At 42.5% G+C, this 22988-nt stretch overlaps 1 long non-coding RNA gene across 1 annotated transcript; it reads right to left on the bottom strand.

The window, feature by feature from the left end:
- Nucleotides 1-7071: 7071 nt before the first annotated feature.
- Nucleotides 7072-9245, bottom strand: LOC109028777 (uncharacterized). Its single transcript, XR_010129195.1, has 2 exons — nt 9130-9245; nt 7072-7149 (listed from the first exon to the last, which is right to left on the bottom strand). It is a non-coding gene; the product is annotated as an uncharacterized lncRNA (long non-coding RNA).
- Nucleotides 9246-22988: the final 13743 nt, after the last annotated feature.

Raw genomic sequence — 22988 nt, 5'->3', positions numbered from 1 at the left:
ATCAAACATTGTATGTTCTCACTGATATGTGGTAGCTAAGCTATGAGGATGCAAAGGCATAAGAATGATACAATGGACTTTGGGGACTTTGGGGGAAGAGTGGGAAGGGGTTGAGTGATAAAAGACTACAAATATGGTGCAGTGTATACTGCTCTGGTGATGGGTGCACCAAAATCTCACAAATCACCACTAAAGAACTTACTTATGTAACCAAATACCACCTGTACCCCAATAATTTATGAAAAAATAAAATAAAACTTAAATTCCACATCTAAAAATTTATCAGATAGTGTATACAATGATGTTTACTGTCATATTATTTACAGTAGCAAAAGAAAAAAATTGGAATGCATATTAATAGGAATCTATATACATTCCGATACATTAATAAAATGGAATCTAATGTAGCCATTAATAAAATCAAGCAGGCCAGGCACCCTGGCTCTTGCCTGTAATCCCAGCACTTTGGGAGGCCAAGGCCAGCGGATCACTTGAGGCCAGGAGTTCAAGACCAGCCTTGCCAACATAGTGAAACTCTCTCTACTAAAAATACAAAAATTAGCCAGGCATGGTGGCACACACCTGTAGCCGCAGCTACTCGGGAGGCTGAGGCAGGAGAATCACTTGAACCCAGGAGGCGAAGGCTGCAGTGAGCCAGATTGAGCTGCTGCACTCCAGCCTGGGCGATAGAGCGAGACTGTCTCAAAAAAAAAACAAAAAGAAAAAGAAAGTAGACCTATATATATTAATATGGAACAATCTCCAAAATGTTAAATGCAAAAGGAAAAATGCAGAACAGTGTGTATAATATTCTATAATATCTCTTTTTTTAAGTGGAGTATATAAATACATATTTTTAAATGGAGAAGATCAGCGATTTTCTAGTTAGGTAGCAATCCATTTATAGTTGGCAAAACCAATTTAGTAAATTGCAACCAACATTCCTTAGTGCCTGTATATTTCATTTGGAGATTTTTATATGTTTTATTTAAATACTGATTAGATCATTTGATATTAATTTTATTATGTTTTTCTTTATCATATATAGTAAAGGTAAGTATTGTTTGGTGCAACTTTTGTTAGTTATATAATTGCTAGTGGGTTTTTAATGGTTTGAATGTGCCCTCCAAAGTTCCTGTGTTGGAAACTTAATGCCCAATGCAACAGTGTTGAGAGGAGCGAAGGTTAAGAGTTGATTAGGTCATGGGGGATCTGCCCTCATGAACGGATAAATGTCATTATCACAAGAGTGGGTTAATTATCTCAAGAGTGGACTTGTTATAAAAGCAAGTGTGGCCCCCTCTTGTTCCCTTATTCTCACACTCTCTTGTCCTTCAACTGTCCACCTTCTAACATTGGATGAGGGAGCAAGGCCTTCACCAGATGTTGTCCCTCAACCTTAGACTTCTCACCCTCCAGAACTATAAGCCAAATAAGTTTCTTTCTTTATAAATTACTTAGTCTCTGCTATTCTGCTATAGCAACACAAAACAGACTAAGACAAATGGGAAGCGTATTTTTTATTCTGGGTTATAGACAAAAAAGTTTGAAGAACGCTGGTATTGACTGTCTTTGGAAAGACAAACAACAAATTGGTAAATGGCCTTTAGGGACTGAAATAAGGGACTGCATCAGAAGTAGAAGGAGATTGACTTTGTCCACATATCTTTGTACTATCTGTATTGCCTATTCACATTTTTTTTTGAAGAAAAAAAGGGAATGAGATAAAAAGCAAAAAGGTTTTTTTTAATTATGCTTTTTATAGTAAGGAGAGTGCTTACTTACATTTCTATTGAGTGCATGCCAGGGAAAATATAGAATTTGGGGGCTCTACTGTTTTTACCCTACCTTTTGACCTACAGTTTTACCCCTGACTCTGGAGACATTTTTCTTCATGTTTATCAATTCATACATTTAATTCATAATTATACAAACATTGATAAACTTCCAGAGAACAAGTCTTTTCAGTTATGCATGCTCTTGAGTTCATTTAAATCCTCAGTTTTACATACTGTCACTATTAAACCATTTCCATTTTTCTTTACGTATTTTCATTTAACAAAATTAATCTTTATCAAAATCATTTTCTATATAACATTTTAAATAAATATTTGATTAAGTTTTGTTCATATCACATAATGACTAGTTATTATTTCTACCATTAGGAAGCTTCCTTTGCCACCATTTTGAACAATTCCAGTCTTCTTTAATCCGGTTTTGTATATCTCAATTGTATCATGTGGATCCTTACCAATAAACCATGTGTGGTTTTAGTCGCTGTCAGTTTTATTTCGTGTTATTTCAATCATGGATGTTTATTATGATTTGGCTACAGTGTTTTAGAGTTAACCCATGAAAAAATTATAAACATTCTTCCTGAGATATTTCAGGCTCACTCTGTGGTCCAAGAGTGGTCTATCATATTTTGAAGCCAAATTTTGGTGTCCTTCTGAAAACTTGGCGAGATGTATATTACTTCTCCAAGTCACTAAAAAAGCCAAGAACAAACCTCTGATCACGTAGTGGTATCAACTACTCTCATTTTGATTGATGGTGTCAAAATGCATTGTTTGACACTTAACAAAGTGCCATAACTGTGGGGTCAAAATAGTAGGATCAAAGCATCGGAGTAGGCACTGTGCTAGGGGATTGCGTTGTAAAGATGAAAATGTCAACTACTTTTCTTCAAAAAAAAAACAAAGTATTGTCTTATGGATAATCCAAATCCCTAACAAATAATGATACTGTAATGAGTAAGTGCTAATTACAATATTGCTGCAAACATCGTTAGGAATTTTATATGTTTGGGACCCTTAGAATAGAAATAAATTTTTCACAGTAAGCAGGTGGAGCTTGAAGCACTAAGGTCTGTCCTGCTGGGAACTTTGCTTTGACCAATGTGACCAGGTGTGCTGGGATGGGGACAGGTAAATACAGAGAGTGGAGATGAAATGAAGAGTTTGAAGCCAAGATCCAGAGAGTCCGATGTAGGCAATTAATGTTATGTTTCCATTCATCTATTTCTTCTCTGGCCATTCTTCTCTCTTTTTCTCCCCTAGGAATGTAGATCTAAAACCTGAATTCCCAAAGAGTCTGGACCTGGTTTTCCTACTGTCTCCTTTCATGCCTGCTTTCTGTCCTCCCACCCTGCCTCCATCGGGGTTTGAAAACACCACTCCAGAGCACAAGTAACAGAGGCTCTGGGAGTATAACTCCTGAGAGGAGAAGGGACCAACAGAGGAGGCCGATGTTCCTCCCTGCTTCAGGAAATGCAGTGTGTCCATCGTGAAAATGTCATTTAAATTCCACATGGTTCTTCCTTCTTCCAGGGGAGCTTCAGCTGGCTTGACTCCTAAACCATTTATTTATAATGAATTTCTGTCCTGGGCAAATACTAACGCTAATAACCACAGCATTAATTCTAGGGTTTATCTAAATGGATAGTTTTGGGCTTTAGTCAAAATGTGCTTCTGTCTGCAAAGTTACATGAGTTTTCTTCAATGGACAAAATGTTTGACAAGATACTAATCATTTTAGCAGCCAGTTCCCTACCCAGAAACAGACTGAAATACCCACCATTGAGGCTTGCAGACTCACTAGCCCTCTGGCTTGCCCCCTTGGAACTATATTTTTACTGCCTATAACCCACCTCCCAGACAAATTAGAAAGGACAGTGGCCCAGACTAGAGAGGGAGAGTTCCCAGCAAATCCCCCCTACCCATTCCCCCTCTTCTGCCTGATTCAGGGCCACACTTCTCAGTAAGGGAGCTACAGAGCCAAAGGGAGCCCACACCTCATGCACTCAGTGGTCACAAACCCAGCATTCCCCTTCACAGGCCACACCTGAAAACGGAAAGCTGAGGAGGCAAACACCACTCTGCAAGCAGCGGATTGCAGGCAGGAATTAATGCCTTGGAACATAGTATTATTGGATTGATTTTAAATAGATGATCCTCCTCTCTTTAGTAATAAACGGCAGGCTCCGAAGGGAGCCAAAGGAATCAAAAGAAGAAATGGAAAAGAAATGAGAAATAAGAAAAACAACCCCCCCAGAATTCTTCCTAGGTTATTGCTTTAGAAGGATCTTTAAAATTCTGTTCCAAATTGCTGGGTCTCTGACAGCGCTATTGTGATAAACTGATGAATGTCTATTTAATACCAAAACATAAAACATATGGATGGTTATTTAGAGGACAAATGCATTTTGACAGATAACTAATTTCATTCTATTGATAGGACATATTTTGTCAGACTCTTCATTTCATTTGAGACCCAATCATTTTTGGTTTCCAGTTCCTTGCCATGGTGGAAATGCATTTGTCAGGCCCTCTAGACCCAAGACGGATTTAAAATATTGTCATCACAACTCTGCTTAAAAGCAAGCAAAATTGGAAATATCTCCTATTACCCATTCCCACAAGAAACCTTACCAAGTAAATACCTTTTTGTACCCAGTTGGGTAGCAGAATCATTCAAAGTCTCTAGTATAGATTGGCACCAAATACCACCCACCCATGACATATTGAATTACATATAAGCAGGAAAGTAAAGGTGGGTAATTCTATCAATGCTTAATGGGCAGAAAGAAAAGGCTCAAGTTTGTATTGGCGAAGCTCTACTCCTCCTTCATGTTTTAGTTCAGCAGTTACCTCCTCCTGGAGCATTTCCTGACTCAACCAGGCAGAGGTAAGCTTACCCTCCACAAGTTCCCATTGTTCCCAGCCATGCCTCCACTAGACCCTTTTATCACTCTGCATTTTACTTTTTTTGGTAGAGAACTTGACTTTTTATTTCTGTATCTTCAGTGTCTAGCAGAGCACCTAGTACATAGTAGGTATTCAAAAAGCATTTGTTGAATGGGAAAGTAAATGAATGATTATCTCTATTATAGCATTTATCACCTGAAATTATTAATTTACCTACCATTTTCCTACACCAAATCATGAGTTCCTTGAGTGTGAGAAATAACTTATTCATCATATGCTTTTTCTAAGCCATGAGCGTGGGTCTGGCATATAGCAGGTACTCAATAAATGTGTCGAAAGGATTGATGGATGGATAGATGGATGATGGATAATTGTTTGAAGCTGCTGTGTATCCTAGTATTTCTCAAAGTCATCAGCTATATATATACCAGAAGCATTTCTTTGCTCAGTTTCCAGTCTTTGGATTTTGAAATTTGAACCTCATTTTTCCAAAGACAGGAAGCATCTGTTTTAAAATTGGTTCCCTGAGTACTCAAGAACAAATGGGGAGCTCTTAAAAAATCTAGAGAAGATAGCTTGAATATCTGTTGTTAGATCCTATTAGATGTCCCCCAAAATGGATTCTCCTATTCTTTCTTAGTAATAGAATCCCCAACATTTTGGCTCAGCACAAGGTGCCTGGAATAATAATATTTATTTTCTAGCCTCCTTGACAGATAGATATGCCCATATGAGTCAATTCTGGCCAATGGATTTAAGTGGAAGGGTCACGTGCAACTCCCTGGAAGTGTTCTTAAAGGAAGGCGGCATGACTTTGTTTTTCCCTTCTTCCTTTCTACTGTTAGAATACAGATGGCTAGATCTCAGGCAGCCATCTTTAATCATGAGCTGAAAGCTACATGTTGAGGATGTCCCAGCAGCAAGATATCAGCCTAGGTCCTGACCACTTTGTAACTTGTCCAATAAATCCTGGATTCTCAATCTCTACACTTCTTTTACATGAGAGAAATTTGGGGGTTTCTTTCACTTGTAGTTTAACCAGTCCTAATGAATATAGGGATCTTGGCTGGCCACAATGTAAGAAATATCAAAAATCTCCTATCAAATTGAATTGAACTGAACTGATACTAGGCACACTAAATATTAGATACACTAAATTTAGATAACAGAAACTTCACTGGAAGCACAAGATGAGAGATTTTTGAACTGGACAACATATCTCCAAGAGCAGCTAGCCCCATATCCTACTCTGCTCTGGGCAAGTTCCCACCTGATGCTCATTTCATCCTTAATATGAGGGAAGAAAAACAACTACTATTGCTAATATTAAAACAATTCCTTTTTGTCCATCAGACACAGTCCCAATCTGGAACTGTGGATCAATAAACAATCTCCCTAATAAGAGAAATCCTGCAGAGAGGAGAAGTGAGGAGAGTTTTCACTTGAGTTGAAAGTTCTCACTCTCAGCCCATAACTATGAAACATCTTGATTCAAATAGGCAAGAGCTTAATTTCCAACTCCATTTAGAGCACTTTGACTGTGGTCATTTTTCTGATAATGTCTGGGAATTTCATGGCTTTTTAAGCAAGATGAGGTAGAATAGTTGGATTTATTGCGGGTGAAATGCTGGCAGAAGAAACTTCAATTTAGCAACTGTTATCATGGACTACTAATCAAGGACTCCTCGGAAGAGTGGGGCCACTGAAAACAGTTATTACTCAATGCTAATAAAAAAATTATGGATCTAATAAAAGTTAATGGGAAAATATCATGTGCCATAAAAACTGCAGACAAAGCAAAGAATGCTGGGCTGGGGGAGAAGATTCCACGATAATTTTGTATTGTCTGGGAGCCAAAATTGGTCATGTCCATAATACTTCTGAAGTGCAAATGGACACGCAGATCAAATTAAACTGTGCAATACTTAGTAACAGAATCATCTGCTTTTGTAAAAATAGAAAGGAGCAAGTGAGCTATTACCCAGCAAACCTAACTCATTAACTACAAGTAAGACCACGGTCCATGCTTGGCTATTCTTTGTAAATACGAGTAAGCTTCTTTCTTAAGGATTCTATGTGTTTCCCACCTAGATCGAGAGCTTCATTCCTCTAATGGGGCACTGTCTTGTGTTTGAACAGTGTCTATGGTTCTTAGGAATTTAAGCTTCATACAGCATCCACGATCCCTATTGAGAGACGGAAAATCAGAGGAATTGATAAACCTTCTCCCATTCATTCGGCTGCCGTCCTAGCTGGGCCATCATCATCTTCCACTTGGACTTCTTTACAGCCTCCTAACTGATTTCCCAACTTCTACCTGGCTTCATTCTTTTCCCACCCATTCAGATCCATTTCCCACAAAGCAGCCAGGGTGACCTTTTAATTTACGAACACAATTGGATCATTCTTCTGTTTACAATCCTTCAGAGGCTTCTCTTGGCTCCTAGAATAAAAACCAAAATCTTTATCAAGACTCAAAAGGCTTGGATCCAAAAGATCCATAATTTGGATCTGACCCATTTCTCAGTCTCCTCATGAGCCACCCAGCCCTTGCCCCCACACCCAGCCATCTAGATGGGAGCACACACCATGCTCTGTCGCTTCTGGGAGTTTGCACTTGCTGCTCCCACCTCACCCACTTCTGCCAAGATCATTATAACTCATCATTTCATTTCCTCAGGAAGGGCTTGCCCTGCCCCCAGATTAGGTTAGCTTCTGCTGATACATGCTCAGAAGGCAATCTACTTGCCCTGTTGTAAAATTTAGTGTACTATCAATTACCTGCACAATGTCTGTCTTCCCCACTAGACTTTAAGCCTCTTGATGATAGGCTCCATGCCTGTTTTATTCACCACTCTGCCCAGCACCTAGTGCCCTGCATGGTAATTACAGACTCTCAAATCCTTCTTAACCACCTAACCTAAATGAATAAACAAATGAATGCATTACCCCAAAACTCAGAAACGCTTTGCTAATGCCACTGATTATAAGATGAATTCACTATTCAGAACCCTGTATAACATAGAGATTAAAACATGTATCCAAGCAGAGATTTAAAACCCAAATCAGGCAGGTGCAGCATGCTTGGAGGGAGTGAACTTCATGAGCAGACACTATGTGCAGCCCCTGCCTGGAGACAAAGAAACAGGGGTGCCTTTTCGGCAGCCTTGAATTGCCTCCCAAAGTCAAAAATGAATCTTGCCAGGAAGCCTCTTTCATAGTTTATTAATAAGAGCTCTCAGGATGTTGGAGTTGGGAAATCATTATGAAACCTTCAGAGTAAAGATTGGTTCAGGCAAGAATTATCAATAGGATGCTAAATCCAGGGGGGAGTTTTGATGCTTGTATGGTCTTAAATTGCTTATTAGTTGCAAAGGATAAAATAGTAACTATATGGTGGGGAAATTGAACAACACCTTGACCAGTTGATCAAAATTAAGAAGGAGCAGATTGACATTGTGTGACTCTAGTTGTAATACCCTGAGAGCAGCACAGCATCACTTAGGTAGCATTCTGACCTGGAACGAATAGCCCAAATCCAAGATGACAAAGCAAAGGATAAACCCAACATGAAAGGCTATGAGAATATTTCAGATTAAAGGAGACTAAAGAAACAAGACAATAAAATTTAATACATTATCCCAAGTTTGGATCCTGCCTTGGTGGGAAAAAGTGTTCCAAAGGTCATTATAGGGTTAACTGACAAAATTGGAATACAGAAAATGGATTAGATAAACATATATTAATACTAAGCTTATTGAGGTTGATAACGAACCTGTGGTTACACAGGTGGTTCTGTAAGAGAATGAGAAAAAGAATACCCCCTCTTTTAAGACACTTTACACGGAAATATTTCAGGGTAAAGGATCACAATATATACAACTTATTTTCATGTGGTTAAAGAATATATAGTTTGAGCCGGCTGGGCACGGTGGCTCACACCTGTAATCCAGCACTTTGGGAGGCCGAAGCGGGCGGATCACTTAAGGTCAGGAGTTCGAGACCAGCCTGGCCAGCATGGTGAAACACCGTCTCTACTAAAAATACAAAAATTAGCCGAGCTTAGTGGCTTGCCCCTGTAATCCTAGCTTCTGGGGAGGCTGAGGCATAACAATCATTTGAACCCTGGAGGTTGAGGTTGCAGTGAGCTGAGATCATGCTACTGTACTCCAGCCTGGGCAACAGAGCAAGACTTCATCTCAAAAAAAAAAAAAAGAATATATATCACACACATACAATACAGAGAGAGACAGAGAAAGAGAAAAAGAGATGACAAATCATAAAGCGAATGGATTAAATGTTAAAAATAGAGGAATCAGGGCATATTTTGTACTGTTCTTATTCTTGTAATTTTCAGTGAGTTTGAAATTCTTTCTAAATTTAAAAAATTATAAGAGGCCTTCAGGCCAAAACTAAAACAAACCTTTTCCTGCTCCAAGATAATCTTCTGGCCAACAGGTGAGAAAAACAACAAAGCGCTGGCTTGTGTCAAATCTTGTGAGGTACCAGAATCTTTGTCTGCACTGTAACATCCCTGAAAGTAAGGCAAAAATGGAAGTGAACTCGCACCCCCATTTTTGGGGAGCACACACATAGGGATCACATGGGAGCACACTAAGCTCCCATGTGCTGCCCCTTAGAACTCTTGTGGGCCTCTAGAAACCACCCCAGAAGCCTTAACATGCAAAGCACCACCACAGAGCAGCACAACTGCCTAAGAGTGTCTGGTTGCTTAGCAACCCAGACTCCTACTTGACTAGATAAAGCAAAAGACTTCCCTCTGGGTCACAGTATTGATGCACTACACCGAGAATGCCTCTGTTGATCAAGTTTTAGGTGAGACTCTGGCCAGAGTCAAGTCTAGGTTCTGAACCACAGAAAGCAGCATCCATGGCTCTGAGGGCTTGAGCCAGACACAAAGCCTGGGGATCTAGAAATTCAGCCTAGAAAAATTCAAAGCAAACAGACCTTTTATCAAGTCACTTCAACTCTCTGAGCCTCAGTTCCCTCATGGGTAAAAAGAGACAGATAGTATAGATCCGTGGTTCTCATATATAGCTGAATTTTAGGACTACCTGATGAGCTGGTAGCCAACCATATTCTGCTACCAATGAGATCAGAATCTGTGGAGGCGGGACCCAGGCATCAGTTATAGTTGTTTTTTTTTAAAGCTCTTCAGATGTTTCAAATGTGCAGGCAGGTTTGCATGTGTCCTTCCAATATTCAGGTGTTGCCAAGGTGATAGTATAAAGAGGTGGGGCCTTTAAGAAGCAATTAGGCCATGAGGGCTCCTCCCTCATGAATGAGATTAGGTATCCTTATAAAGGGGCTTGACAGAGGGGGCTTGTCCCTTCTTGCCCCTGTGTTGTGTTGGGACACAGCATTTCTCCCCACCAGAGGACACAGCCCTCCCTCACCAGACAATCAAGCCTGCTGGCACCTTGATCTTGGAGTTCCCAGCCTCCCGAACTGCGAGAAAATAAATTTATATTCTTTATAAATTACCTAGATCATGGTATTCTATTATAGCAGCACAAATGGAGTAGCACAGCCTATTAAGTCTATTATCTTTATTGGTACTGTTACCTAAAAGGGTATCTTGAATCCTGGTCTCTTCTTCCCTCCTTTTCCACCAGGTAGAGCCCAGTGACCCCACACAGCTCTGCCCTACCCCTAGCACTAACCCTGACCCAGGTTAGCTTTGCTGCTCTCGGTCATATTTGCTGCTTGTCCATCCCCTTCTTTCTTGAGGCTCAGGCCTACTTTGTGCCTCTCAAGAACTGTGAAGAGCCTGATATTTTATAATACTTACAAGGTAACAAGTTAGCCTGCCATATTTTCATGATTACTTATAGAAGATATGAGACTCCAGGGTCAGAGACAAGAGGCAGTTTACTACTTACAGTAATTGCAGCAGCCAGTGTATCATTATTTTTTGCACCAGTTCCCTAGGCCCCAACGTCTACAAGGCAACATAAAGAAGGCCAGACGGCACTTGCACACACAGTGGGTTGTATTATAAGATAGAAACCCTGAACTTAGGAAACTTAAATCTTTATAAGGGTCAATAGCTATGACTGCTCTTTGCTCCAGAAAGAAATACAATCTCTATTTTCCAGGCTGTTCACTATACAAACACCCTTGAAAAGATAATTCAGAGCAAAGGGAAGTTGGTGCTTGTCTCCAGAATGTGCAGAAATGGGAAAGATCTGTGAAGGACTGCCTCTCATCACACCCTATGCTGGAGCCCCTGACTTGCTCATCAGCTTGCCCCTGCTAATTCAGAGTGCCCTACCTCTGAATCCCAATTCTGCAGCTGGGACCTAACAGCTAACTACCTATGTCCAAGCGCCTGAATTGCTCATAATTCCCTAGATTATTTCTCTCCAAACTTTCTTCTCAGGCAAATGGGTGCCCAAGTCTCTGATCCCTGGTGGGAACTCTCCAAGCTAGAACAGAACATAAGAATGTGTGGAGCTAGCTAGAGGCTGCAGAACAATGAGCCAGGGAAGACAGTAAGAGCATCATTCAGGTTAAATGGAGGGTTGCAAGCTAATCACACAATTCAAATCACTAGTTCTCAAACTTCAGTGTTTTGGTGTTGAAGTTGTTTCACAACTTCAGAGTGTAGCAGAATCACTTGGAGAGAGTGCTAAAACACAGATTGTTGGGCCCTAACCCAAATGCCTCTGATTAAGCAGGTCTGAGCTGGGGCCTTGCAAATATGCACTTCTAATAAGTTCCCAGGTAGTGCTGATGCTGCTCTGGTCTAAACTTTGTCCATCCAAGGTAACTGGGCTGAGAAATAACAGTCAGATTGAGAGCAATGGAAGGCCAAGTGGAGGAGGTAACAGGAAGGTTTAGGAGAACCTGAAGGGATATGATTCAGCTGTGCAACCCAGAGGCCAGACACTTCCTATAAAGCTCCCTCAGCCTTGCCTGTGGGTCAGGGAGAGTGCTATTATAGGGTCATTTAGGGCAGTGGGATGTTGGGCTTCCATCATGTTGACTACTCGTTATCCCAGATGCTATGCCCCCTGTTAAACATGGCTCCTTCCAGTGTCTGTGGCTGGCTCTGCTCTTAGGGTCTCATCCTACCCCACAGGTAGACCTTGCTGGAGTTTCTGTTCCTCCCAGCCCGCCTGCTCCCAGTCAAGCTAACCCAGCCATGTTAGTTAGCCTGTTTCCCTTCCCCACATTTATAGATCATACACACCCGCCAAATTCATTATTCTCCCATCTCTGCTCTGTACTCAAGAGGCTGATACCCTCACAGACCCTACAATACCTGGGCTACCTTGTGGCCAGTTCCATCTGGCTAATGGGACACACTGGCAAAGATCAAAGGATGACAGATGAGTTTCAGCTGTTCACTCTCCTCCTTCCTCCTCAGAGCTGTATCTCTCGCAATATTTGCATCCCATACTGTCTCTTCTGCTGAGCAGCCCCTGCTCCATGGTACCAGCTTTAAAACTGGAATATCATTTCTATAAAGCCATTTCCTCCTCTTGTCCCTTCAGTGCTCGGGGTGGTAATGGCTTCCTGCTGTTATTTCAGGGGCATCACTACCCATCACCTGTTCCCCTGGTCCTGCCTACACTGCTGTAAGCAGCTCCTTCAGTGAAGTCTCCTAAACCTCTGAGCAAGATTCTGTTTCTACCGAGGACCCTTGAGGGACATACTCGTCTCGCCTGATCACACCCCAAGGTGTACCATAGCTCCTCTCTGCTGGGTGGAGGTACCTGAAGTGGGTCCTTCTCAGGAATAGAATTGATAAAGAGCTTCCTATAACTTCTTGAGAATCCATCTTGAACTCCACCCCACTCCGCAGGGCTCCCCTAGTAATACGAAGACGGCAGGAAAGGTGAAGCCACATCAGACATGACTAAGGTCTTGTCAGCCAAGCATTGGTGGGCTCCTCTCCCCAGAGAGTTTCCCTCAGTGCCAACGAGCAATAGAGCAAGGCTGCCCCCCAAGAGCAAAAGTGCTCCTAAGGCCCTGCTAACAGTTTCCCAAAGTCTTGTCAGGAACAGGAGGCTGGTACCAGCAGCACTCCGGAGTCTCTGATGTTGCCATGGTAGCAGTAGGGTCACTGCTTAGCAACAGACCAGAGCTGCAGGAAGTTGCTAAGGTATTTTCACATGTGTTAAAGCAAATGGATGTTTATTTCAATCTTGAGTGTAAATACACTGTAGGGAAAAAAAGAGAAAACATATACACACAAACCACCTACTGATGTTCAGAGCTGCACGTCTGCTGATACTTGAGGCCTGAAGCATATGCCTTCTCTCTGGAGGAAACAGAGAGACCATAGATGACCCTGTGAAGTACATCCTCTTACCCCCTAAAACAACTGTTCACCTGTCTTCCCACCAACCCAGGCTTAAAACCTTCCCCACCACTTAATTTCCAATAGAATTTCCAAATCTTTCTCCTAAATGGTTTTTGAGAGGCCATGTGGCATACTAACTAAATGTGTGGACTCTAAAGCCAGACTATGTGAGTCCAAAGCCCGGCATTGGCCCCCTCTTTCTTTGTTACTTTGGACAAGTCACTTTATATCTCTGTGCCTCAATTTTCTCATCTGTAAAATGGGTATAATACTAGTGCCTACCTTACAGGATTATGTGAGGATTAAATAATTTCTTCCATGTCAAGCACTTTCAACAGTGCCTGGTATACACTGAGGGCATTGTTAGGGATAGCTGTTAGTAACATTCAGTGATATCATGGATACTTTCCCATTTGCCAGGCTCTATATAAAGAACGAAGCATATAAAAGTTAGCAAGAAATTGGCCCTGTCTTCATGGGGCCCACAGCTATTCCAGTGCTAGTGTGGCAATGGTAAAGACCCAACTCTTTGGATGGTTCTTCAAAATACCCCCAAATACTGACCTTGTCTCCTTAAGGAGTAGTTGTGAGGTTTAAATAAGGTAATCCATGTAAGAGTTCAGAATGGTGTCAGGCATACAATACAGGCTCAATAAAAGTTACCTATCACTACTAAAATTATTTTATTATTCCTTCCCACAAACCAGCTCCAAACTTGTCTGTGTTCAAGCCCCTAAATAAACTCATGCACTCCCACATCTGGGTTCTTTTTGACACTGCCCATGACCATCTGGAATACTTTCCCGTTTCCACCAGTCTCGTGTCTGCATGACCTGCAAGACCAGGTTCTGTCATACCTGTGCTTGAAAGCCCCTCACCTACTCCACGCCATGCTCACCCCTCCACCCTAACTAGGTTGAAACTCCCATGGAGGTCAGTGTCTCTTCTGCCTTGTGTTTGTATTTTGCTTTCTAAGCCACAAGCCCTCTGTATGAGACTCTTCTTGTGCATCTTCTCAGATCCCCTCAGCCTCATCTGTCTTGGGCCCTTTACCACTGTTCCACCTCTATTGTCACCAGTGACCAGCTCTGCACTGCTGTGACCAGACAGCAGTTCTATGGTAACCAGCTTCACCCAACAGCCACCCAGTCACCATGCTGGCTCCTAGGGCCACTTTACCACACAATGAATGTGTGATCATGGAATTCACCAGTCTTACTAAGGCCCCCATCATCCAGAAGCAGCATCCTGAAGGAATGGCAGAATGAGCAAAGGCACCTGCCCTGTAACAACACACCAAAGGGTTAGGACACAATCACTGGTGATGTGGTATGTGCACTGAGCAATGAATGATGTTGGCATTGTATATGGTGCTGTGTCCCAAACAGCAGGGATACACAGTCTGGGAACCAAGGAGTGGATGTAGGACTTGTCTCTCTCATCATCCTTCCCACTCACTCAGAATTTGTGCAGTCTGTAGCCTGGACCCTGCTGGATAAGAGGTCTGGTTGTCAGGGAAGAAACTCTTCTGCCAGTGAGGTTCCACTGAACTTAAAGCTGACTACCACTTAGTCACTTGGCACACCTCATGCTAGTGGACAACACAGGAGTTATCATACTGGTGGGATTAATAACCCTGATTACCAGAAGAAGCTAGAGTTGTGGCTGCACAATAGGAGGAGGAAAGATTCTTTCTAGAATCCAGGGGTTTCAGTGGGGCTTTTCTAGGTGCTTGAAACCCAGCAAAAACTATAAAAGGGCAATTGCAGCAACCATGGTTTAGCAAGGGAATGGCAAGCAAGGGTAAACATAGCCTAGTTCTTTGCTAACCAAACATGCCCACGGACAAGCAGCATCAACACCACCTGAGAGCTTCTAGAAATGCAGAAGCCCAGGTCCCTCCCCAGACCACTGAATCAGATTCTGCATTTTAACACAATTCTCAGGTGATTCAATGCACTTTAAAGTTGAAAAGCATACTCAGCAACCCACTGGAAAAGCAACCTAGCTGGAGGTGAGAGAAATCTAGAATCAGTCATGGAGGTGGTTGAGCAATGAATATTCGTTACGGCCTAAAACCAGCAACAGGATTGGGAACTGTAGCTTCTTTTCCTTACACTCTTCAGAGAGAGTGGCTGGTCACTGCCTTGATGGAGAATTAATGACAAATTGCTGGTAGAAATCTGAAATGATGCAGTCTGGCATTTCCACCAAATGGTAAACATAGAATCACCCTGTGACCCAGCAATTCTACTCCTCCCGAGAGAAGTGAAAACCTAAATTTCTATATGACTGTTCATAGCAGCTTTATTCATAATAGTCAAAAAGTAGAAACAACCCAAATGTCCATGAAAATTATACAGGAGGATCCTTGGAAATTATACAGGATCCTCCCTTACTCTGAGGAAAGGGAGGAGAACGATAAAAACTTGCCCCAAGTCACACAGCCTGTTCTAAGTGGAAATTATACAGGATCCTTGATTTTTCTATCAGGATAAGGATGGGAATATAAAAATGAATAGAAAGTTGGTGGTGAGAAAGGACGCTTAAGCTGGTGAGACAGCTGATAAAAATTTCTGCTGAAAAGTAAGGACATTTTCCCAATAGTTCCATGTAATCCAGATGGGAAATCACCAAAATCTAGAATAAGCATCCTAACGGAAATGTGGTCTGGAAAGGTGGGCTGGGAGTCCCCTTCACTAAGCAGGAAAGAAGCCGGCTGTGTGAGAAAAGAAAGAATACTACGCACAAAAGCTTTCGTCTTAATCTGACCTCAGAGAACAGCATGTGTACCTGGCGTGAGTACCTTTCAGGGAGTGTCTGGGTTTCCTGTACCCCAGGGCCTGATCCACTACAAATGCACAACAAGTACTTGATAAAAAAATCTAATTGGATTGTGTCTGTGCTGGAGCTAAACCGTCTCTCGCTGTTTAGGGGAAACCCCATGTCCAGTACAACCCCAGCACCTAACAGAGTGCTTTGCACTTAATGAGCATTCAATAAATATTTGTGAAAGGAATAAATGGCTAAATGAATAAGCACTTTTAAGCCTGAAGACAGGTTACTGCCTGTATTTGTGAGACCTAACAGAGTGAGAGAAATGAATTAGCAAGCTTAACTCCTAAGGGAAAAAAGAAAGTAACTGACTGTGCTTTGGCCCCCAAAATGTTATCTCCCTCATCCACCATTACCACCAGCATTGAGGTGGGACATCTGCAATTTGGGGCCTGGGTTTTAAAAAAAATCCCCCAGTTGCTGATTTGGGAGATGGCAACATAGAATCTTCTATCTAGAAGAGACCTCAGAGATCCTGGAGCTATTGGAGAAAAAGAAGCCCAGAAGAACTGTCATTTGTGAGGATGTGACAAATGGCTGGGTAATTTCCCAAGGATAAGCTAAACCCGGGCAGGGAGTTCATGCATCAACAGCAGTACCTATAATATCAGAAGTTTAGGAAATTGACACTGTGTCTGTCACACATTATTTGAAGTGAATACTGTTCTGGATAATTCACTCTTCCCCAAACTGTGGATATATGATGATGGTTTTGCTGGGACATATTACAAAGGGAAAAAGAAATCTTCCCAAATGCTCCCATGCAGAAGGTGCAAATTTCACACAGGTGACTCATGATGAAGGGCCTGCAGAGACCTACAGACTCAGTCCATTTCCCAGAACTGCCCCTAGAGAAACATTCCCAGGCCAGAACTTCAGAAACCCAGTCACCTACTGCAAGCACTAGCATGATAAGGGCAAAACTGTTCCCCAAGGAGAACTGTGCCCTTGGGCAGAGCAGTGGAGCGAATTAATTTCTAATAATGAGACTGTGAGCTACAGTGTTTGTCTACAAAACAGGCTTATTCATGAAGAGTAAATATGTCAACTAATTCAAGAGGCATGCTAAATCCCCATTGTTTTCTGTAGTTCAGGTTTCTTGGCTCTGTAAAATGTGATGCACGCCTTCAATGTGTGCAGCAGAATCTGTGAGATTGCAGAATGCCACATTAAACTCGGAGCTCCTGGGCTAATGAGGGTAAATCCATTTTGCAGTAATGAATTGTTGGTAATAGCCCATCATGGAGCAGATGTCTCATCCATCATTGCCCCGGGAGTCCGACACTCTGAAGTACTCCCATCAGATACGGAGGGGGTACAGCCCAGGGAGGCGATCCTCATCTCTGGACTCCCGAGGGCAGCCAATCCTAGGAGGTAGAATCAGTGGGTGCCTATCCAGTGTGATTTAAGGTCCCCCAAATCCTCCCTAACTCAAAATATGTCCCCACCCACTGCCACAGTGCTTAAAATATCCTCCTTTGAATTTTCTGCTATTAAAATGTAAATATGTCACCTGGAAGAAGTAACACATTAAATTAGCATCCATTATCACTCATTTTCACATTAGGGAGAGCTGGGCCCTGAGGAAAGGGAGGAGGACAGGTAGTCCTTGATGGAGGGTGGCTTAGAAAGGAGCTGAGCAGGTCAGGTCTCAGGTTGGTGGTGTGGGGCCAAGCTGGGGCACAGTGTGTGTGCCAGCGAACTCTTGCTCACCCCATCCTACTGACAATGTGGGTTTTTTAAGTGTATGCTTCCTCAAATTACCTGGGCAACCTAGCGGGGAGAGATGGTAACTTACTTATCTTTGCCAGTCCCCAGGACCTCTCCAGTAAATGCTTCTTGAATGAGTAAATTTCATCCTCACAACCCCCCAAAGGAAATCAGAGAAGGGATCATGACCATTTTATAGGTGCAGAATCACACTCATGGAGGCCCATTTTCTTGCCCAAGCACATGGGACTGAGGAGGAGCAAGCTCTAGATACACAAAAGGGTGGACAAAGTATATGTTTTTATCTATAGGAAATTGTATTTATGTGGGAACTAATGAGAAGTGAGAATAGAATAGATTAGGGCCACTTTTTGGATGCCTTTCAATGTCAGCCTGAGAGTTTGGGGTGTTATTCTGGGAACTTCTGAAAGTTTGTTTAGTGATTGAGAACACAGGAAGCAGAAGGATACAGAGAAATGTGCAAAGTGATGTTTTCAGAAGGTTATTGGCATAGAGGAAAATAGGATGGGTTGGAGAATCAAGAAATTAAAGACTAGTAAAGAGATTCTTTGTGTGAATCAGAATCGGGAAGGTAGCAGTGGAAATAGGAGGGACGTATGCAGACGTATGTAAGAGACGTATGGATAACAAATAGATCAGTTGCAGTGACTGGTTGGAGGAGTGGGTGAGGAAGAAAGTGGATTGAGGGACATTGACTAGATTTCAAACCCACTTAACTGACAGAAAATCGACAGCAATGGGAAATCTAGAGGAGAAGCGGGTTTTGATTGAGGATGGTAATTTTCATTGCAAACATGTTGAGAAGGTGATAATGGAAGATGAGTTTTGATTGAGGATGGTAAGTTTCTTGCAAACATGTTGAGTAAGGTGATAATGGAACACCCAAATGAAGATGTGCATGGGGCTGATAGAAACTTGATGTCAAACCTCAAAGAGATTTAGTAGAAGCAACAAGGATAGGTGAAATCTCAGAGAAAGGGTAGAAAATGAGTCAGAGTCAGGACCTCCAGACATGTCCACTTATAAAGGATGAGTACAAAATGAGGGAGACCGTCCACTTATAAAGGATGAGTACAAAATGAAGGAGACAGAGTCGGATAGTGTAGTGAGAACTGAAGCCAATTATGAGTGTTTCAAAGGGTAAAGGTGCCAGTGCCAGAAGCTGCAGAAAGGTCAAGGAAAGCCAGGAGAAACTGCTATTGGGCTTCAAGAATAGACTCTCTGGTTATCTTCAATAGCACAGTCTCAGATGTGTGGAAAGTGCAGAAAAACTTAAATGCAGTGGGGAGGAAAGGAAAAGATGGGAGGGGAAGAGAGATGGCTGTGCAGCGACAGTCGAGCCAAGCATGGCTGGCCTTGTTTTCTTGTCCCTTTCCATACAGAGAATGCTGAACCTCGATTTATGTGCAGAGAATGACTGAAATGCAAAAGAGAGCAGGAGATACCGGGGAGGCATCGATTAGAAGCAGCAGGAAGGGAGGGGCTGAGATGTGCAGGGGAGGGTAGACAGAAGAAGGTGGGGGTCTAGGTTGAAGAAAGGGAAAGAAGCAAGCAATGAGGTGAGTCCAAACAGAGATCATTTTCCTGGAAAAATCAGAAAAATATGTTCCCAGGGTTCAGCCTATAAAAAATAGTAGGCTCCCAGGGAACATGAGAGGGTTCCAGACAACAAAGGGCTGGATTCAGATGTTGCCAGGATTAATCTAAAGCAGGAGAGGAACAAAACTCATTTCCAAAGGAAGGATCTCATCTGTGTGTCGCTGACAGCCCCGATGAAGTCTATACCTAGAATTACAAGGCCATTGAACATCAGCGCTAGGAAGGCCCTGGGAAGGCCCTGAGACATCATCGGAGCCAACTCTCTCTCACTTCACCAACTGAGAAAATAAGGCCCAGAGTGGTGAAGTAAATTAATCAAGAAAACACAACTGGTTAAAAGTCAAACCTGGACCAGAACCTAAGACTCTTAGCTCCTGGTCAAGTGCACTTCTCACCAAATAGCAACTCTATGAGCTGGATTTCCCAATATAAGATTGGGACAATTTCAATCTTATGTAATTTCTTCTTTCCAATAATGATCATGTTATTTAGATGTGTGCATAACAAAACATGATTTCATTTTTGTACCTTTGTGTGGCTTTTCATGTTAAAAATTTGAAAAAAAAAAGCAATAAATCAGGAATTGAAAATATTTGTCAGATCATGCCTCTCAATTTTTGGTTCTGCAAATATAGTCACTGCAATTGCATAGCAAAGTTATTAAAAGCATAGCTGTGGAGTTGAACAGACCCAGCTGCAAAGCCAGGTGAGCCCCACCACTTACTATTTGTGTGACATTGAATGAGACCTTGACCTCTGCTGGGAGAGGGTGGCAGAAGGGAGGGAGGCAAAGCAATTGACCACTCTGTCATCGTGGCCCTAAGCATGGAGAAAAGCAGCAGTGAGACCCAGAGAGGGAAGCCGTCAAAGCTGCCGCTAATACCTGTTTCCCTTTGGAATAATCCCAGTGTTTTGGCCAGAGATGATTTGGAGGCTTTTTGAGAGGCACACCTGAAGAGAAAATGTAATTACTTTTTCCTGCAATTGAATTTCCAGGCAGTGTCCTTTCAAAATAAAAAAGGCACTTGAGGGGTGGAAGGGAGGATTAGAGGAAGAAATGAAGGATGGAGAAGGGCCATCCCCGCTGAAGCCGGTGACATTTCACCAAAGCGACTCCCTTTGGAAGCAGCTGGTGCAAATGTCACTCAGCGCAGACAATAGGAAGCAAGAGAGAGCAGTGGGATCTGCAGGAAATAACGTGATCCTCTCCTACTCCCACCAGCCACCCCACCCCAACCCCCCAAACCCTGACCCTCTGGAAAGCAGTTAGGCCAGGCACTTAACTGACGTTGTTGGCCTTAGGGTGGCTGTAGACATCTTGTAGCTATGTCACGGCAGTCATCATGAAGCACATATCCAACCCCAGTAGAACTGCCCCGGTGTCAGCCCTGGGGATCTCTATCCATAGGAGGCAATGCCCTGACCTCCATCTCTCCCATGTAGACCAGTGGACCAGAAGAGAGTGTGCTGTGCAGCCATTTCCACCAGAGCATCCCAGGAGAAATGCAGCTGCTGATGATTAAAGAGTTGATTTCTACAACAGACAACCCTAGGGTTCTTTAAGTTGATCATTCTGGAGCACGAAAGAAGGAAGGAGAAGAACAAAGAGAGTTAAGCCAACCCAGAGTTGAATCCAGTTCTGCCACTTATTATATGACCTTAGCAAGTTACTTAACCTCTGCGCTGCCTCACTTTCTTCATCTGAAAAAGAGGCATACTATTGCTCACAGGGGGTTAGGAAAATGAGATGTAATTGATCACAAGTTCCTGGCTGTGAGGAGGTACTCAACAGGCAACATTACATATACATATTTGTTAAGGACATATCAAGTTCATGCACACTGACAAAAGAGCACAGGTCCCTGGCCAAGCTCTCAAAGTCACCTTGCAGGAGGATGGACATTCATAAAACTCCAAAAGGCAGGAGGAGACCTCTTTGAGGCTAATGATGTTCCCAGATAGTGGCTGTGTTGTCTTCAGAGACTGATGAAAGCTTCAGGACTAATGGACAGTTCTGCGGCCTGAGATCCTTGACCCACTGGCAAAACTACTTCTTAAATATCTTTTCTTGTTTTTCATTTACTTGCAATATATTACATATGCCTCCACATACATTCAAAAAACTATTCAATGCAACTCTGTATGGATATGAAATCCACCTGCTAACACAGTGTTTGGTACATACACGGCCAGTGCTTACTATTGAGTGACCTTCAATGCCCTTATTAGGTCTTGTCTGAATGTGCTGTCCACATGCCGTTCCGCAAGGAGTCCTAGCCCTTTGAGAAAACAGTGGTGTCCAGAGTAAACTGAGGCTTTATTACCAACCTGTAGGGCTGGTTCTTATAAGGACTCTAGTGGACAAACTCAAATAAGTAACTTTGGAAAAGATTAAGCTTAGAGTAAGTGTTTACCAAAAATTAACAAAGACAGTCATGAGAAAGAGAAAGTCAAGTAGAGAGAAAACTTACTGTACCAGTCGGAAGTGAGGGTTTCTTCATTCTGGCAAAGGCAGGTGACCCGTGTAGTTCTGTTTCAGGAGTAGAGAAGAAAAACTGCTCAACAAAAGAAGGCTGCCTCTTTGGTTTTCAGAAAGCAGTCATATATTGAATTTTTTTTTTTCCAGACAGAGTCTCGCTCTGTTGCCCAGGCTGGAGTGCAATGGTGCGATCTTGGCTCACTGCAACCTCCACCTCCCAGGTTCAAGCCATTATCCTGCCTCAGCCTCCCCAGTAGCTGGGATTACAGGCACCCGCCACCACGCCCAGCTAATTTTTTGTATATTTAGTAGAGACAGGGTTTCACAATGTCGACCAGGCTGGTCTCGAACTCCTGACCTCGTGATCCGCCCGCCTTGGCCTCCCAAAGTGCTGGGGTTACAGACATGAGCCATTGCGTCCGGCCCATATATTGAATTTCTACCTGTCAGAGGCTCCACGCTGTGTGTGGAATGGTAGAAAATACATGGGCTCTGTCTCAGAGCAGAACAGAATTCAAATCCTAGCCCTAATACTTACTGTGTACACTTAGATAAGTACACAGTAAGTGTACTTATTATTATGTAAGTACACAGTAAGTAACTTCCTGGACTGAAAGTTTCTCACCTGTAAATGAAAAAGATGACTGAATCCCCAAAGCTATGCACATAATCCAAAAAGATTTAAACTTAATATTGAAAATTTAGGGTGAAAGATCCATTTTATTCAAGGAATAATGGTTGGGTTTTATTTGATATTTTTTGTTTCGTTTTTTTCTTTCCGTGTTTTTCATTTGTTTTTAATAGAGAGCTCAATATTTTAAAGAAAGATTTTTTCCTTACGACTAAACATGTCTTTGGGAAGCTAAACACTTGAGACCTTAACACAATAAACAAGGTCTCCTAATTGAAATCAAAATACCCAAGAGGGAATAGACTGGCACTTGAGTGCTGACTGGCAAGCCTGACTCTGCAAAGTTCAATCTGAGAAGCAGCTTTCTAGCAACTGAAGTTCCTCGACAATGGAACGCATTCTTTCCCCACAAACTGGATTTTCTGTGTCTCCTACAGGATCTTCCGGAACACCATAGGTGAGGATTCCCGGAACCCCAGGAAGGTTGACTGCAGGGTCCTCGTCTACACATTCAGTTACTGCCGGTGCTTGGAGAGGTGCAACCCAGTGAGAAGTTACAGAGTCACCCGCCACACACAGAGAGCCGGGAAAAGGGAATCCAGCCTGTTTTCTTGCAAATTAGGTGCTGTGACAACTCAGGCACTGAAACACACAGACACAGTATCTGTGTTTAAT

Source organism: Gorilla gorilla, chromosome 9, assembly GCF_029281585.2.
Source record: "Gorilla gorilla gorilla isolate KB3781 chromosome 9, NHGRI_mGorGor1-v2.1_pri, whole genome shotgun sequence".
Lineage (NCBI taxonomy): Eukaryota > Metazoa > Chordata > Mammalia > Primates > Hominidae > Gorilla > Gorilla gorilla.
This window is presented reverse-complemented; position numbering and strand designations above follow the sequence as displayed.